Here is a 17,308-nt window from a genome sequence, read left to right as displayed (position 1 = left end):
TGTATGGTACACTGTGACACAGAGCAAACTCTACGTGTGCGTATGTATGTGTCTGCCCATGTGTGTGTATACGGACGTGTGTGTGTGTGCTTATGAATCCAGGGCACGTACATTTGCATGTATATGTGAAATACATTTTTAGAAACAAATCCTGAAGGCTTTCCACGGCAATGCCCTCTGATATTTTCAACTCACTTTTAAAATGAACAGCAGTTTGTGGGCTGGGGGCATAGCTCGAGTGGTAGAGTGTGTGCCTCACATGCACAGGCCCTGGGTTCAAATCCCCAGTACAGAAAACAAGTGCTAATCGATTTCATAACGCACCACCAGTTAACCACCTCCACTTTGAAAACTCTGGTCACAGAAATGAAGCTGTGCCTGAACACATGCTCTGCTACTTGCAAACTGAGTGCCCTTGGGCCAAGCCCTCATCCCAATCCCCTGTAACCTGGCTGGAGCTCCTAATGTCGCCTACAGAGTGGAAGTGGGGATTAAGCACCACACCTGCTCACAGCAAGCATCTGGGGAATGACAGGTGTCAGTGCGACAGCATAGGAAAGTTCATTCACCCATTCTTCCCTGTCCCTGGCTGACAGCAGCAGGGCCCCTGCCACTTTGCAGAGCACCCAGGGCAGTGGGGTCAGGGGCTGAATGACATGCTTAAGAACAGTGTGAACCGGGCCCTAACCCTGCCCTGGAGGTGCTTACACTCCAGAGGTGAGTCACAAACCCCGTTATTGCACAAAGGGGTGGCGTCCTGCGAGGAGTAAAGACAACAGGCCTTGAGTGCAGAGCTGAGGTCAGGGTGTCTCCTGAGGGTAGGAGCTGTGTGTACTCTGCTCGACTAGGGAACCCCAGGATGCAGTACCCTTGGCATTTATAAGATGTGCCTCATAAAGAGGGTGGATCAAGTCACTGAATGCAACAAAAAGCTGGCCTGGGGAGGACCCAGACGTGCAGAATGACAGAGGGAAGGCCCTCCAGGCAAGAATTTCATAGAAGCCACTTGCAGAATGTTCTAGGGTGATGTTTAATGTAATGAAATCCAAACCCATCCCAGGGAGAGCAGAACCAACTGCCCCATCATGCCCTTTGCACTGAACCTGCCCAGAAAACCCAATGAGGCAGATGGTGGTCCAGGTACAGGGACTTGGGTGCCAGGTCTGCCTTTCTCCCCTGCAATCCCAGTGACCGTGGCTTGTTCCTTCCCCTCAGTCTCTCAAATGAAGAGTTTGGGCAAGATAGTTTCCAAACTCATTTCCAAGTTTATCAGCTTTTTCTATGAACCCCGTTCCCTTCCCCTCTCCATTTCCAATTACCCTAGGACATCCCACTCCGAGCCACTTGTGTCACTTTTCTGGATGTTTGGTTCAGAACCGTGGACCACATAGAGCTGGCTGGGTACAAAGTGTTCTGGTTCCTAATACTACGAAATAAAGCACTGCAGCACACAGTGATATAAAACAGCCACCATTTTTATTTTGCTTATGGTTTGGAAGGTTGAGACTTCAGCAAGGTTTGGACTGGGCTGGCAGTTCCTGCTTTGGTGGCGGAGCTCATCAGAGTCAGTGCCAGCTGGGACTGCACTCATTTGAAGGCTCAGTTCAGCTGGGCATCTGAGATGGCTCAGTCATGTCCACCTAGGTCAGGGTGGCTGGATGTGGAGCTGGCTCTTAGCTCCTAGACAGCATAGAGGGCTTAGGGCGAAAAGACTTGCTGCGTGCCAGCACCAGTGAGCCAAGAGAGCCATGCAAAAGCTCTGTTTGCTTTCATGACCCAGAATAGAGCACCATGGAGCAAAACCTCTTCTGTCCCTTGCTCCTGAGTCCCTAAGCCCAGATCAGATTCAAGTGGCAGGGCGGGGGAATATAGATACCACTTGTCAGTCACTCACTGGTGGTCCACAGATTTGCAGACTTAGCCTAAAATGACCAGATCAGGCCTTGGTAGAACACCGAGGTAGCCATGTATATCCAGTGCAATCCTGGGTTAGATACACATAGATGGATGCCCCCTACTTGGCCAGATCTGACCGATCAGTCCCCTCTTCTTCCCAGTCATGCCTTGCTTGTCCCCGGTCCTATTCATTCCCTCATGCTCCCAGTCTGTGAAAAATTCCCAGGCCCTTCACAGAGTGACCCAATAAGGCAGTTCAGACATTGTGACAAGAAAGACAAGGAGACAAGGACATGAAGCTTGAATGCTGATGGCTTTCCATGTCCGTTGAGGGCCTGTGTGTAGAGAATCAAACAAAAACTCATGGACCAATAGGGCTGCATGTGAGAAGTGTGTCCAATTTCTCTCTAAACCTACATATGTATTTAACCCATGGTTGTCAAGCAGACAACCAGAGCTGAGCCCAGCCTATCTGAGGAGCCAGATCTCCATCAGTTATCTCTGAATTATGTGTATTGAATCCTCACTTGGCACCTGATATTATTAGACTAGTAACCCAGTTGGCAAAGCCAAGACAAAAGTAGTTTGGACTGTGATTTTTATAGGATGAGCTATAATGGATAATGTGGAGTGGATGGAATGACCAAAAAGGAATGTGTCCAGTGTGCTCTCTCCCGAGTGTCTTGAAATTTCTTTTCTCTTTCGTGAGACAGGCTCTTGTTGGGTAGTCCAGGTTGGCCTCAAACTCAAAATCTTGCCTCAACCTCCCAAGTGCTAGGATTTTAGAGCTGTACCACCATACCTGGTTTCCTTCTGTGTTTTTAATGACACTTTCAGGGGGCAGCTATAATTTCCTGACTTTACAGACGAGAAAGCCATGGTTCAGTCCTATCTGGGGACTGGTTCCATATCGCCATATTGGATTTGGACCTCAAATCCAGTATGGCGCAATTTCAAAGTCTCATGGCTCTGCGTTTGAGCTTGAGGGAGCAGGAAGGGCCTCCCCACTCCTTAACAGACATCAGATTTCTCACTCGGGCCACCCAGTTAAGAGAAGGCCTTCAGAACTTCTGTGTTCAAAGCCTGTGTGTCTCCCTTCCAAAGCAACTGCATTGGGCCGCACAGGCTCAGCGTTTCCATGTCTTCAGTGGGTCCACATGGCTGCTCCATGATGATCAAGTGTTTGGGGCTCAGGTGGGGGAGGGAGGCCCTTTGAGTCACCCCAGGCCCCCACTCCCAGACCCCAGAGCTCACAGTCCAGTACTCTGGAAATGTGTAACACACACCCTCCTCCTCCCACGGACCTGGGGGCCAGGCGCTGCTGATTCATTTAGCATTGCTGTGCAATCCTTCTCAGCCTAAGCAAGGAAGGCCTGGCCCACTGGAGCCACGTGCACTCACTGTGATTCATCGGCTGATCTGCACCCTCCTCCGAACCAGCCCTTAAGCAACCAGGAGCTGCTGGGAGCCTCTGCACAGGGGCTTCCCCTCTGAGTCACCCTCCCAGCCTTGGTCCACTTCCACACAGCCACGGGAATGCAGAGGGACAGGCACATGCCCAAAAGAGGAACTGAGGAAGTTAGCAGACGGGGTGAAGGCCGCCCCTCGGGGTTGGCAACTTCGATGAGGCAACACTGCAGCTGTGCGGATCCTGTAGGAGTGAAATGTGCACTGTAGACAAAATCTCCAGGGCCCAGCGTGCCCCTGCCCCAACCCTCTGGCCCCTGGCTCTGTGGGAAGAAGAAAGGGGACAGATGTGCTCAGATGCAGTGTGCCCCCTGGGTGGGGTGGCTGCAGGCCCAGCTAAAGCTGCCTGAGCCCAGGCAGGAGACAGAGGGGACAGAGGCATGGAGATGTCCCCATGTGGTGTGTTGGCCCAGAAGACCTCGGGTCCCAGCCAGTCCCCTCACAGAGTCACCTGTAGGAGCTCAGAGTAAATGCAGACACTGAGGGCCACTTTCAGACTTTCCCATCTACCCGGCTGTGGTGGTGTTTTAAAAGCAGACATTGGAGCCAGGCCTGGTGGCTTATGCCTATAATTCTCTAGCTACTCAGAAGGAGGATCGAGGTTTGAAGCCAGCCTAGGCAAATAGTTCAAGATCCCATCTCCAAAAAAAATCACAAAAAAAGGACTGGTGGAGTGGCTCAAGTGGTAAGAGCACCTGCCTAGCACAAAGTGAGGTCCTGAGTTCAAACCCCAGTGCTGCCACAAAAAAAAAAAAAAAAAAAACCTTGTAGAGATGAGAACAGGACTAGTCCAATCCCTCATGCAACTAGACCCAGAGAGGGAAAGGGACATACCCAAGGTCACACAGCAACTAATGGCAAAGATTTGGACTCGAACTTTACCTTGGCCTGCAAAGCCCTGCATGATCTCGCCTCCTTATTACCTGTCTGAATTCTCCAACTTTATCTGCTCACTACCTCTTTTATTCCCCCTCCCTCCTCTCTCCTCTCCCTCCCTCTTCCTTCTCCACCACTCTAGCCACCTTACTCAAACACACTGAGCACTCTCCCACCTCCGGGCCTTTGCACTACCATCTCTGCCTTTTCCCTACTGAGTCTCTGTTCTAGTGTCAACTCCTCGAACCCCCTTCCCTGGCCCCACTTCTACATAGGTGGTCCTTCTGTCAGTCTTCATTCTCTCACCTGGCTTTTTCTTCCTTCATGGCACAGGCCAAGTGTCCATTACATCTTTGTCACCTTTTCTTCCTTGAGAATGAGAGTTCAGAAGGGCTAGGTCCTGTCTCCTGCTGCATCCCATCACCAGCATGGCATCTAGCACACAGCAGGTGGTCAGTACATGTCTGTTGTGTGTAGGATGACCCTGCACCATGCTCACCTGGACATCCACAGTCCCCCACACAACCCACCAGGCCAAGATGCCAGCTGTTGACCAGTCCCCAAAGTCACAGGTTTCTCTCACGTTTATCAGTCACAAAATGGTTTCACAAGCATGCTGGGCCTCCACAGCAAACCAGGGAGCCAAGAGCTTCTGCCCTTCATTTCCCAGACAAAGCCAAGACAGGCCACCACCCCAGAGTGCACAGCTAAGGATGGAGCCCACGTCTGACTGGAAGCCCAGTCTGGACAAAGTCCAGTCTTCACTGGGCCCCTCCACAGCAGCTGCACCCCACCATGCCTGACTCTGCACATATGTGGACTTCCAGCCTCCTTCAGACTCCTGGCTGCCCTCTGACAACCATCTCCCTCCCGGAAGATAGAAGTTCTGTCACACTTGAAGTGGCACAAAAGCCCCAGCCCTACTTAGGAAGTCAGTGCAAAAGGCTGGGGGGCTCTGAGCGATCCCACCCATTCCAGTTTTGGTTCCCCAAAAGCAGAGAGCATGAGACAGAGTCTACAGCCCAAGCTGTTTGTTTATATTTAGGACATGACTCCAAGAAGCGGGGATGAGAGGTGAACAGAGCCAAGTGAGGAAGGGGAGGAAAAACTGGTAAAGCGTGTGCTGTGAAGTCACCTGTGGGCAAGGGAGCAAGCTTCTTCCAGGACCTTGGGCACAGGGCTGAATGGTTCCCGTGCCAGTGTTGGGGGGGAGGTGGCTGTGACTCTGAGCTCACATGGACCTACTCACCCACCCCCAGGACAGCTAAACCCAGAGCAGGCCGGGATGTGCCTCAGAGCCCCAAAAGCATTTCCCACAGCCACAAGGTTAGAGGAAGTCCTCAGCTGCCCTGGTGACAACTTTGGAAGCCGTCCAAGCATGTTTGCTTAAAAGGAAAAGCTGGCCACGCCCCAGTTGTGATCATCAAAGCTTACATGTCAACAATTTCTCAGCAACTTCCTGTGACTAAGAGCTGCAGTGAGGGGCCCTCGTCAGCCCACAGCAGTCAGAGACTCCTGGGTCCCTTTTCCATGAGCTCTGGGACCTTTCTGTCACTCTAAAGCTCCATGAAGCACCAGGTCCTCCCTGGAGAACCGAGGCTCAGTCTCCCTCAGGTCCCTCTTCCCACAAGAGCTCCTCACCAGCCCAGAGCAGCTCAGCTCTGTGGATGGAAGAGTCCACGAGACCTGTGCTTGCCATCTAGACTCCTGGTCCCGCAAATGGGGACACTGAGGGGCGGTGGCTATCTCTCTGCCAGGAAGAGGCAGCTCGTCCCATGGCCTCTTTCACATGGAGCCAGGACTAGACACATAATCTGCAAGATCTGATGCAAAAACAAACAACAAAAGCCAATTGCAGGGTCCCTTCGTTCAAAAATGATCACAAATTTCAAGATTGGGCCCAATGGAGGTGAAGAAACCGCTGAGTATGTGTCCTTTGGGTGGGCTCCTGGGCAACTGCACAGGTCCTGCTCCATGAAGCCAACTCTTGTAGACCTCCCCTCTCCTAAAGGGTCTCCAAAGAGGTGGCAGGGACTGCAGGGGTTCCTTCAGAAGCAACAGCTGTTTTGAATTCCCAATGAGCCTGGGTTAGAATCCCAACCTCGTCCCTCATCTGCTGTGCAGCCCCGACACGAGCTGCTTAAGCTCTTTGAGCCTCTATTTCCAAACGTGTAGGTTGGGAATGATACGGCAAAGAGCTCGCACAGCACGTGGCACAGAGGAACTGAGCAAAGGCGACTTGTTTCCCTCCCTTCCTCTCTCTGCCCTCCGTATCAGTTTCTCTCTTTCAGGCTCAAGGAATGAAGACACACACACCACCATCACCTTGGTCATGATCTTTTCCACAAAGTTACAGCTGGACAAGTTGGGGGACCATGTCCCAGCAACGCCAGTGTCCAGAGAGAAAGGGGCCTGGGTTCCCCCATCCTCATTTGTCTCTACCCTCACCCTGGGCCAGGCTGTGCCAGGCAGAGCCACCATGCCTGGCTATACCTTCCCTCTCCACGGAAGGGCTGGAGGCCCCCAAGGTTGGGGTTTTCTTTCTCACCCCCCCATTTGTTGGGAGGGAGGGAGAACAAAAAGAGAGAGAGGTTGCATGGGGCCACTCATGGCCCCATGGACAGTCACAAATGATGCTCTTGGGCCTCAGTGTACCAAAAATGGAGCTAATGACACCTGCCACCGGCCTTGGCGACAGGACACTGAAGAGTGTTCATTAGTGGCCATGGCTGCTGCCTTTGTGCTTTAGTTAATAACACACTACTCAGTTGAGGCCCAGAGGACCTCAAAGGACCTTCAAACCTTCCCTGAGAAGTAGGTGGGAGGCAAGTCTCAGGTGTGGGAAGGGAGGAAACTGAGGCAGTCTCAGGAGGGAAGTACCTGTGTGGCAGAGAGAGGGATGGAAATGACGGCCTGGTGACCCAGGTGGAAGGTGGTGGAAGGTGCCTGGTCTTGAGGGATATGCACTGAATTCAAGTCTCCCCTCTGCGGGAATAACTTGGGCGGTCCAGGAAATGTCAGCCTCTCTCTGAGCTTCATCCAAAAGTGAGACCGATAAGGCCGACTCCTCAGAGCGATGGTGAAGACGAAATGAAACCACACAGGGCAGATGCTGGCATCTAGAAGGGACCAGCCCACTTCCTCCTGTGAGGAGGAAGCACACAGGACAACTGCGCCAGTCCATGTCCTCATTGGACCCACTCCCTGAAAGTGGTTTCTGAACCTTCCGGTCTTCACCATTGCAGCCCACATCTTAGGCCACAGGCCTCATAACCCCAGATTCAGAAAATACACTGACAATGGGAGACGAGGTTTCCATAGTCCTCTTGGGAACACCTGGCCCTGGCTTCTGAGCCCAATAGGCATAGGGAGAGGAGGTGGCAGGTGTTTATTAAGAACGCATCCCAACCCTATGCAAAGGCTGCAAATACCATCTCATTGATGCCCCACAAGGACCCAAGATTGCCCCAATGTTCACTTGAGAAAATGGTGGCCCAGAGAGGTTAGGTGAGTTGTCTGAGGTCACACAGTTTCCAAAAGACAGAGCCAGGGTCCAAACGGAGGGCTTAAGTCCTATAAGCACACTAAAATCTGGTGCCTGAGGCTGGAAACCAGCCGGAGTTGGTGGCAGAATGAGAACATCTTGCCCAGTCTCCGGGCCTTAGCTGAAGCAGCAGGTGCGCGGAGGTCAGGGAAACATTTAAAAGCAAACAAAAGATGGCCAAGGCCTATGCCGAGGTCCTCATCTCCTGCCTGGGGTGGGGTGGCTGGGAGAAGGGAGGAGGTAAGGCTGGTCCCCTAGCTCGGGGACCTGAAGGCGATGCAAGCCTGTGACTGCAGCATCTTTGGTTCATCATCCCCCCAACCAAGGTCCTCCTGGTGCCAAGCCTGGGGGTGCAGGCAAGAAGACTGTACCCCAAGCAGATGGAGGACATCAACCAGATCAGCTGGGGAAACAGAGGCATGGGGAGGTGGCATGCCCAAGGCCACACGGTGCTTAGTGGAAGACTGGGACAAGAGTCCAAAGCAAACTCACTGTTCTTACTTCTACACAGGCTGCCATCGGACCAAGGGCAGGGGACGCCAGCAAGGACCACCAAAGACAGCAACTGGAGATTTACTGTCCAAGCCAGGAGACGTAATTGGTAATTACACTGAGACAACTGTCACAAAGCTGACTGTCCCAGACACACCTGGACATGGGGTCACCAAGCCCTGAGCCTGGGGTGCACTGGACACGTGACAGGACCTTCCCACCTCAAGTTGATAGTGGAATTCCACCTCCACTGGACAGATTAGGAAACTGAGGCTCAGCTGGGGTTATAAAAGCTGCTGGAGACCCGGACCTCACAGGCAACCACAGAAGATGGAGAGGAGACAGAACCTGGGTCCTGTGGAGAGCGGTCACTTGCTGGTGCACCTACAGAGGGGTGTGTGGTGGCATCGGTCCTTGTGACACAGGCGTGTCCATAGCAAGCTGGCTTTCTAATAGTTTCAGCAATTCCCCCCAAGAAAAGGATCGAGGGAGGTTCTGGATGTGGGGCTCAGTGGGAGAGATGGGGAGGAGTCCACATGGCCAGGTGGCCTGTTGTTCGTTCCTGCAGCTAGCAATCTCCAGGAGCCATCATCTCCCAATGAAAGCCCTCCATTTCCTGCCCTCTCTCTTTTCTTTTAAACCTAAGTGTGGCTGGAAAACTGGGGTTTGAGGGCCAAGAGGCCACTGAGGGACACAGTGGCTTTAGCAAGGGTGGGCAGAAGGCAGCGCAGGGACAATCGCCAGACCAGGCCAGGCCAGGCACATGCTGTGGGGGGTCACAAGGACCTCTGAAGCCCCTCCAAGTCCTGCAAATCTGGGGCCCAGGCCACAGGCCTCCCTGCAGTTCCACTCCTCCTGGCCCTCAGCTTTCTAAGATTCCTTCCTCTTTCTCCATTTCCCCCCGCCTGTACCCAGCTGTCCCCAGCCCAGAGTTTGGGGTGACTTTCAGGAACCTGTCATTGTGAAAAACCCAAGCCATGCCCACCCGACTGGCTGCACCCACCTGGTGGCAGGTGTCCTGAATCCAGGCTGCTGGGCCAGCGGGCTGTCAGCGTGGGCCCTGTCTGTCAAGGAGAAAGAGCCCCTGGTTGTGGTCTTTGAAGCCTCTTCCCAGCCCTCAATGCATAAGAACACGTGAAGGAGCCTGGGGCAGGGTAGAGAGGACCCCCTCCCCAGGGAGTTACTCACCTGAGGAGTGAGGACCACATGTCACCGGAACTGCAACCCCACAAAGCAGTTGGGTGGGTGCATACCCATTTTATGGATGATAAAAACAAGATTCTGATTTTGGCCAAAGTAAATTTCCCAAAGCCACCAAGCTGGAAGTGAACACAGCAAAGACTTGCACCCAAGTGTGTCCGGAGTAGAACTGCCTGCCTCCACTATGCGGGCTCCGCCTGTTAGTTGGGTAAGAGACCGCCCAGCAGGTGCTCACAACTCACAAGCTCAGCGACAGACGTTAAGTGTCTTCTCTGGACAGCACCTGGGTAACCTGGGTTGCAAATGCAGCATTACTACCCAGGTGGCTGAGTTCCATGAATGGCCACTGCCTTCCTCCACCTGCCAGACTTCCGTCCTACTCTGGGTTCGAGTCAAGCGGGAGTGTGAGGGAGGGTTGCACAACTCCAGCCTGGATCTCAGGGAGCTGGGAAAGCTTCCTGGGGGGGTGACATTGGATTCAGTGTCTGGGGATCTCTGAGTTAACAGGTAAGGAGGTGGGACACCCCTTCACCCAGAGGAATGGCTTGTGGGGGGCCAAGGGCACAGAGAAGGCAGAGCATCCAGGATGGATGCTCAGCTGGGAGCAAGAGAAGCCGGTATAAATGCGGTTTGGAAAAGCCAGCACCATGAGTGAGGGGTGCGTGAGAACCCTGTGAAGATGTCAAGATGGGTGACAAAGGAGTGGCTTTACCTGACCTGCCACCTGCAGAGCATCTGGGGCTAAGGGAGAAAGGGACTGAGAGATTTCACCTCCAGAGCACACACAGCCATGTCTGCAGACACAACAGGGAGTCGGATTGCTACTGTTAACTAGCAGTGCAAAGGGTGGCCCCATGGTGACAAATGACCTGATGCAAAATGTCAAGACACCTGAATCAGAGAGAAGCAGAGTGGCTGCCAGGAAGATGGTGCCCTGGAGACAGGTCGGGGGGAGGGAGGTCTTAAGGCAGGTTTCTTTGCTGTGAAAGGACAGTCCCTGTCCTCTGCATGTGACACCGTCAGCCAGGCATAGGTGTGAGGTGGGGTGGCAATGAGAAGGAGCTTGCACACCCTGGCAGCGAGGAGGCTATTGACCAACCTGGGTCTGAGGACCCCTTCCATAGGAAGCGGACTGAGTTTCTCTGCAGCTGGTGACCACGACATTCCGATCCCAACCCAAATCACTCCAGACTCTGGGCTCACACTGGGCTTTTGCACCTTGGCATCTTTTCCCCCGTGGCTCCTGGCCAGGACCCACACCCTGCTACCTGGATGTGGTCTCCCTTGGACCCTGGGCCTGAGGCTTGGGCCCCTGCTCCGCACTGGGGTGGGCTGCCACCGCTCCACAGGTCCCACCCACCCTGAGGCCATGAGCTCAAACTCCAAGCCAGGTGAGCGTTGTTCCCACCAGGAGACCTCACAGTGTCCTCCAGGAAGCTATGGCACTTCGTGGGTTCTGATAGTCCCTAGCTCCAACTGTGTCACCCTCCATTGCTGCTGTAACAAATTCAGCAGCTTAAATCAACACAGGGAGGGCAGAGGTTGGTTCTTCGGAGGTTCTGGGGGACAGATTTGAGGGTCCCCCTGATTCTAGAGGCCGCCTGCATCGCTTGGCTCGTGGGCGCTTCCTCCCTCGACTCCAGCCGTTGACTCACAGCCCTGCTCCTGCTCTGCCTCTGCCTCCTGTTTCTGAGGCCCTGGGACTCGCAGGCCACTGCAGTGATCCACGGCGACCTCCTGCATCAACATCCCTAGCTTAACCTCACCTGCAGACGCTTTTTTTGCCATGTGAAGTAGCACAGTCATGGGTCCCAGAGATCAGGGTGGATGCGGCAGGGAGCTAAATTAAACAATCAAAAGTTCCCTGGGTTCTGGGAGTGTAGCTCAGTGGGCCAGCACTGCCTGCCATGCCTGAGACCCTGAGTTTGATCCCAACACCACAAAAAAGAAAAATTGTTAGAATAGCAACAGTAAAACAGGCACCGTGGTGCATTTCCATAATCCCAGCACTAGGGAGGCAGAGGTGGGAAGATCACAAGTTCAAGGTCAGCCTGGGCTGCAGAGCAAGACCTTGTCTCAATTTTTAAACACTAGTTTATCGGCAGCACCAAGAGGAAGACAGGGTCTGGATCTCACAGTTAGTCCAAGTGCCTCGAGATTGCTTCACGAATTTCCGATTTGCCGTTTCGCAGTATTTGACCAAGTCGAGCCTGGTTAGCTGAGGTCCTACAAGACTTGGGCCCGGAATTGGGACAAAGAAAGCAAAGCCCAGCTATGAGAGCCGAGGGACAAGGACCCCGTGAGGCTCAGATTCGGAAAGCTTAGACCCATCCATCCTAGGTCCAGGCTTGTCCTGACCCTTGGGTGGCTTCCTGTAGTCCCCAAGAGGAGAAAGAGCAAAGTAACAGAGGCTGGGAACTCACTAGGACCTGTGATATTCACAACTTAAGGCGCCAGGAAAAGTGGCTCACATCTATAATCCCAGCTACTCTGGAGGTGGAAATCAGGAGGATTGTGGTTCAAGGCCAGCCTGGGCAAATAGTTAGCAAGACCCCATCTCAACAAACAAGCCAGGTGTGGTGCCACACACCTGCGGATCCCAGCTACTCAGCAGATGAAGGTATGAGGATCGAAGCCTCAAAACAAAAAAGGGTTATGGGTAGAAAGAGTTTTTCCTCAATGTCCCCGGTCACATCTAATGCCTGGTCACCTGTGGGAGTCAGAGCCTCACCTGTGCCACTGTCCCTTGGAAGGCCTTTCTGTCCGTGCAAAAGAGGGGGAGAGGAAAAGACAGCTTTACAAACCTTGAAAGTGCTCGAGATCAAAACAGTGAAAACATATGCTGCCTCCGTCCTTTGAAGCGGTTTCACAAACCGGATTCCTTTCCTCTGGCCGCCTTTCCCAATCACATATTTACCTTGCGGGGGAGGCTGGCGACCTGCTGGGAGCTGCACGGCCTCACTCAGAAGTCACCCCAGAACCCCTGCAGGGCCAGCGGACCCCAGCAGAGCCCGGGCTCCAACCTGCAGGCCGAGACACGAGGCCGCCCCTCCGGTGGCCACGCTGCTCCCATCATACAGGTGGGAAAACTGAGGCTCTGTGGAGTCAGGGCCTCGCCCGGGGTCCATCGCCAGCGGCCGAGGGGCAGGGCTGGGTGAGAGGCCAGGCTGGGCCCCGGGGACCTCACTGAACCTCCGAGGGGCCCCCAGAGAGCGGTCACCTCGCGGGTCACTTAGCTCGGTTGGGATTTGCTGTCACTGAAATGAAGAATGAGAAATTAATCTTTATTGACTTGGTCAGAACAATGGCACACTCTCGCACGTGGACGAGAATAATGTCTCTTCCCGAAAAACAGCTCTACACAAAGTCCGCATTTCACAAACCTCCTGGCCGTGTTGCCGTGTGCTCCACACTTGGCTGTGTGCAAATGTCACTGGGTTAACGGACAGGAAGAAAACCCTGGGATGTCACAGACCCCATGCCAGGGTCTCCAAACCAGGCTTTGAAAGCCACTTCACTACCCCGCATCATTTCTGACACCCCAAAGCTAAGTTCCTAAAACTCGACTTGCACAAAGTGGATGTTTAATGTGTTTGTTGAATGAATCAATGATCAAGTCCAGAGCAAAAGTGAGGGGACTGGGGAGGGAAAGCGGGTTTGGGCTTTGTCTGTGGGTTCAACCACCCAGGCACTTCCTTGGCGTGAGGAGGAGGGCTGCTGCTTCCTAAGTCAGGGCTGCTGAGTGCTGTGCAGGTTGTGGACTGGCAGGTCACAGCACGGCCATGGCTCTGGACGGGGCGGGAGAAGGAGGGCTTTGTGACAGCCGCCACCAAGGCCTCACCCCATGGGCATAAGTAAGTCCCCTGGCCTCGTCTGGGTGTGGGGGACAAGCGAGCCCCACATTTGTGGCCACTCCTGTGCTGAGGTGGCTGGGCCTGCCAGGACCACTGCAGACAGAGACCATTGCCTGGATTGGCGCCTGCTGTATACACAGCCTGGAAAGACGCCAGAGGCACGGGCAGCAGGGCCTGCTGTGTTCCGTGGGCCACGGTGCCTCTGAGCCCAGGGATATTCTGTGCCCTGGGGGACAATCACAGTGTCTGGGGACACAGGCTCGGGATCACGGTCCACTGGCACCCTGGGGAGGCCAGAGCTGCTGTCTGCTGTGCTCCGAGGCACAGGAAACCCCCGCCTCAAATTGGAATCACAGCCAGCTAGGGAAGTGACAAGAGGGAGAAAGCTCATTGCTGCTCATCCCGGACGTCCTGGGTTCAAATCCAGCCGTGTGGCTTTCTAGCTCTGTAACTGCGCACACATCACTTAACCAAACAAAGACCAAACCAGCAGCTGTCGTGGTCCCCTGACCGACGCCAGTGTCCATAGCTCAGCCCCCACGTCCAGTGTCTGTCACTGTGGGTTCCTTCCAGGAAGTCCCCAGTCCAGCTGCCCCGCGAGGGACCCACATCTACAGCTGCTCAAGTCGGTGCCCGTGCGAGCCTGGGATGGACGGCTCACAAGGAGCAGGCTCATGGGAGGAAAGAAGCAGCTTTTCCAAAGGGAGAGAGGGACAGGAGTGGATTCAACTTGCTTTGGTTTAGTTTGGAGTTTGGAGGTGCTGGGATTTGAACTCAGGGCCGCACACTTGCTAGGCAGGTTCTCCACCACTTGAACCACTCCACCAGTGCTCTTTGCTTTACTTTGATTTTAGATGGGTCTCTCCTGTTTTGCCAACCTTCAATCTCGATCCTTCTACCTCTGCCTCCCAAGTGGCTGGAATTACACCTGGCCCTGAACTTGTTCTCTTGAAAAGCGTGCACATGACCAAGTGTGAGCACAAGTGCCCTTCATCTTCAGTCCTTGAATCTAACGTTCATGCCGCAAATCATTTTCTAACGCACATTCAGTATTTAACAAAGGCAGGTAACTGGAGCTTTGAGTAGGAAGAGCAGCCCCTTCCTGCATTTGGTGTGTCAGCATGTTTCTGTTTTCAGGGTGGACCCACCTGCAGAACCCAAGTCCATTCTCGATGTTGATGAGTAGTGGGTGTGAGTGATGGTGGGAGTAATCACAGCAGGCTTCCTGGAGGAAGCGAGATCTGTGTCACATTTTAGAAAGCAGAGATCCATGGGGAGGAGGATGGGCCACCTAAGGGCTAGAATGACACATGCAAAGGTCCAGGGACAATACTGCCAAAATGTCCAGCCCTGGAGAGGATTTGGAGACACACTGAGCAAGGCCCCCTAGGGATCCAGGCTCCAGAACACTCAGGTGGAAAAGCCAGTGAGTCAGGGAGATGGGAGTCAGGCAGGAGTGAGTCAGTCCTTCAGTAGAAGAAGGCAAGGTCACTGCTGTGCCTCAGTCTCCCCACGGTCCCTGTGATGAGAACTGGAACACTCCCCCTCACACCCGCGATCTCCCACACACAGCTGTGCCGGAAGACCCAGCCCCATGGGTTCCCCACTCCCAGAATGCCCTGGTTTCTCCTCTGCCCTCCTAGATCCCACCTACCTCGAGCTGGGTCAGCCTAGACAACCAGCTTCCCCTCTCCGAGCCTTGGCTTCCCAGTCTAAAGAAAGGGGTGGGTGGCTGGGTGTGGTATGCACCTCTGTAATCCCAGCACTAGGGAGGCTGAGGCAGAGGATCAAGAGTTCATGGAAGGGTAGGGAAGGGGAGGGGAGGGGGAAAGGGAGGGAAGGGGAAGGGAAAAGGGAGGGAAGGGGAAGGGGAGAGGAGGGAATGGGATGGAAGGGGAGGGGAGGGGAGGGGGATGACAGGTGCATTCCAATAGGAAGGAAGCCCAGAACCTGCAGAAGGTACTGCAGCCCACTGCAGCCCCTCCTCCAGGAAAGCTGCATCCAGCTCCCCGCTCCCTCTCCCCACCCCTTCTGCTATCTCCCCCACATTCAGGGTCCCTGGGCTCCCCTGAGGGGCCAAGCACCACTTCCTCCCCCACAGCCAGCACTCAGGGACAGCCTGCTATAAACACAAAGACAGGCGGGACTGTGACAACCCCTCCCTCCCCCCTCCCGCACCTCCCCGCACCCAGCCACAGCTCCTACAGATGGGCCATTTGCTGGCACCAACTGGGCTGTAGATTTGCCAGTGGCACATGTGACAGGTGAGACCCAAAACTCATCAGAAGGAAGTCTGCCAAGCATTCCGGGCTGGGATTTCAGACTTCTCCCCGAGGCCAGCGCACCTCTGCATTGCCCTCCTGACTCAGGGCGATGGATCATCGTGGGAGCTCACACACTGTCCCCACAGAGCAAGTCAGGGGGACACAAAGAGGAGAAAGAAAGCAGCACACTCCCTTGCCTTCTCTTTGAGAAGCATTTCAACACTCTGCACCGTGTGGTCCATTTGACATGATATTGGGCAATGCCTCCAGGGACCCAGAGGGACACTCAGGGGACATCCTCCATCCAGAGGTGACCTCATCAGGGTGACCCATGGCTTTGAAGTGGCTGGGTCAGGCTGGCTCACTCACGTAGAGAGCAGAGGAGTGGACGGAGAAGCACATGACTAGGTTTTCCTAAGGCCACCTCATTGTCCCTAGTGACTGCCCTTATGGCAGCAGGAGTCCCTGCCGCCCCAAGTGTGTGACGACAGAAGGCTCCCGTCACCCCTTTCCCGACTGCTCTGCAGCAGTGTCTCTCCACCCCCCTCTTTGGATCCACAGCCTCAGCCTCGGCCTGACTTTGGCACAATTTCAAGCCTAGGGGAGATGGCCACCCACTGTCCTGCCTGCCAGGGAGCCCTGACCTGTGAGGCACAGACCCAGACCAGCCAGGAAGCCTTCAAGACCAGATCAGACCGTGGGATCCTGGACAACTCACTCACCCCCCAAACACACACACAAACACGTGCCTCAGTTGCATCCTTTGTAGAACTTGGGCTATCTAAATAAGGCTATGTAGATAACTCAGTGCAATTCAGTCCCGGCTCCTAGGTGCATCTAAAAACAGCCTTGTGGGACAGACATGCAGTGGCAGGAAGGTCCTGCAACCCCAGAGGAGGCAGGAAGGGATGGCTCCTGAGTGAGAAGCTGGTACCTGGCTCTGCAGGACAGATGGCTTCCCATAAAGTGTAGGAAGGGGGCTTCCAGTACCTTGCTGAGTGCTTGGGAGCCAGGTGACAGGGAGAAGTGTCTACAGTGGGCAGTGGCACGCACTGCAAAGGGAGCCCCAGAAAAATGCTCAAGGTCTCCTCAACATCTCCTAGGGGCACACAGAGGCCAGAGAAAGGTCTGGAGTCGCACTGGGGACAATGCCTTGCAGGACTAAGGCTGCACCTTGAAGGCACAAAGACCCTATGAGAGCTTTGCCCGGCCCTGGGGAAAAGAAACTGAGGATTTGCAAAGTGGCAGACAGGGGAGTGAGGAACAAACAGGTGACTGGCTCCCAGGAAAGGAAGCAGCGTTCCAAGGTTGGAGAAACAGAGGCAGGGTTCAGAGTGCCGTGAGGAGACAGCCATGGGGGTGGCTGCAGCCTGAGGGGCATCATAACTGGGCCCATCAGACTTTGCTTAATCTCAGCCCAAGGGAGAAATACTGTTTTCACGGTGACTCATTGTCCACGCATAGCGAGTGACACACACACACACATGTGCATGTCTGCATGTGGAAGAAAAGAGATGGACCTTGGGGTGTCCATAGCAATTTTATCTGGCAGTAAGGGCAGGGTGGCCCCAGTGACATCAGAGTTACCGACACACTCAGTAGTGACTGTGCACCTGTGCGTCCTGCGTCTGGGTTGTGTGTCTGTGTCGGTGTTCTACAGGCCATGGAAGGGAACACACAGACTCCTCGTATGAAGGTTGAAGAGTTCTTTCTCA

General features: G+C 54.3%; 1 long non-coding RNA gene across 1 annotated transcript; it reads right to left on the bottom strand.

The window, feature by feature from the left end:
• Positions 1-3,071: 3,071 nt before the first annotated feature.
• On the bottom strand, positions 3,072-7,462 carry LOC141421732 (uncharacterized). Its single transcript, XR_012446416.1, has 3 exons — positions 7,120-7,462; positions 4,546-4,674; positions 3,072-3,547 (listed from the first exon to the last, which is right to left on the bottom strand). It is a non-coding gene; the product is annotated as an uncharacterized lncRNA (long non-coding RNA).
• Positions 7,463-17,308: the final 9,846 nt, after the last annotated feature.

This window comes from Castor canadensis, chromosome 3, assembly GCF_047511655.1.
Source record: "Castor canadensis chromosome 3, mCasCan1.hap1v2, whole genome shotgun sequence".
NCBI lineage: Eukaryota > Metazoa > Chordata > Mammalia > Rodentia > Castoridae > Castor > Castor canadensis.
The sequence above is the reverse complement of the archived record's forward strand: the minus strand, read 5'-3'. Positions and strand labels throughout refer to the sequence as shown.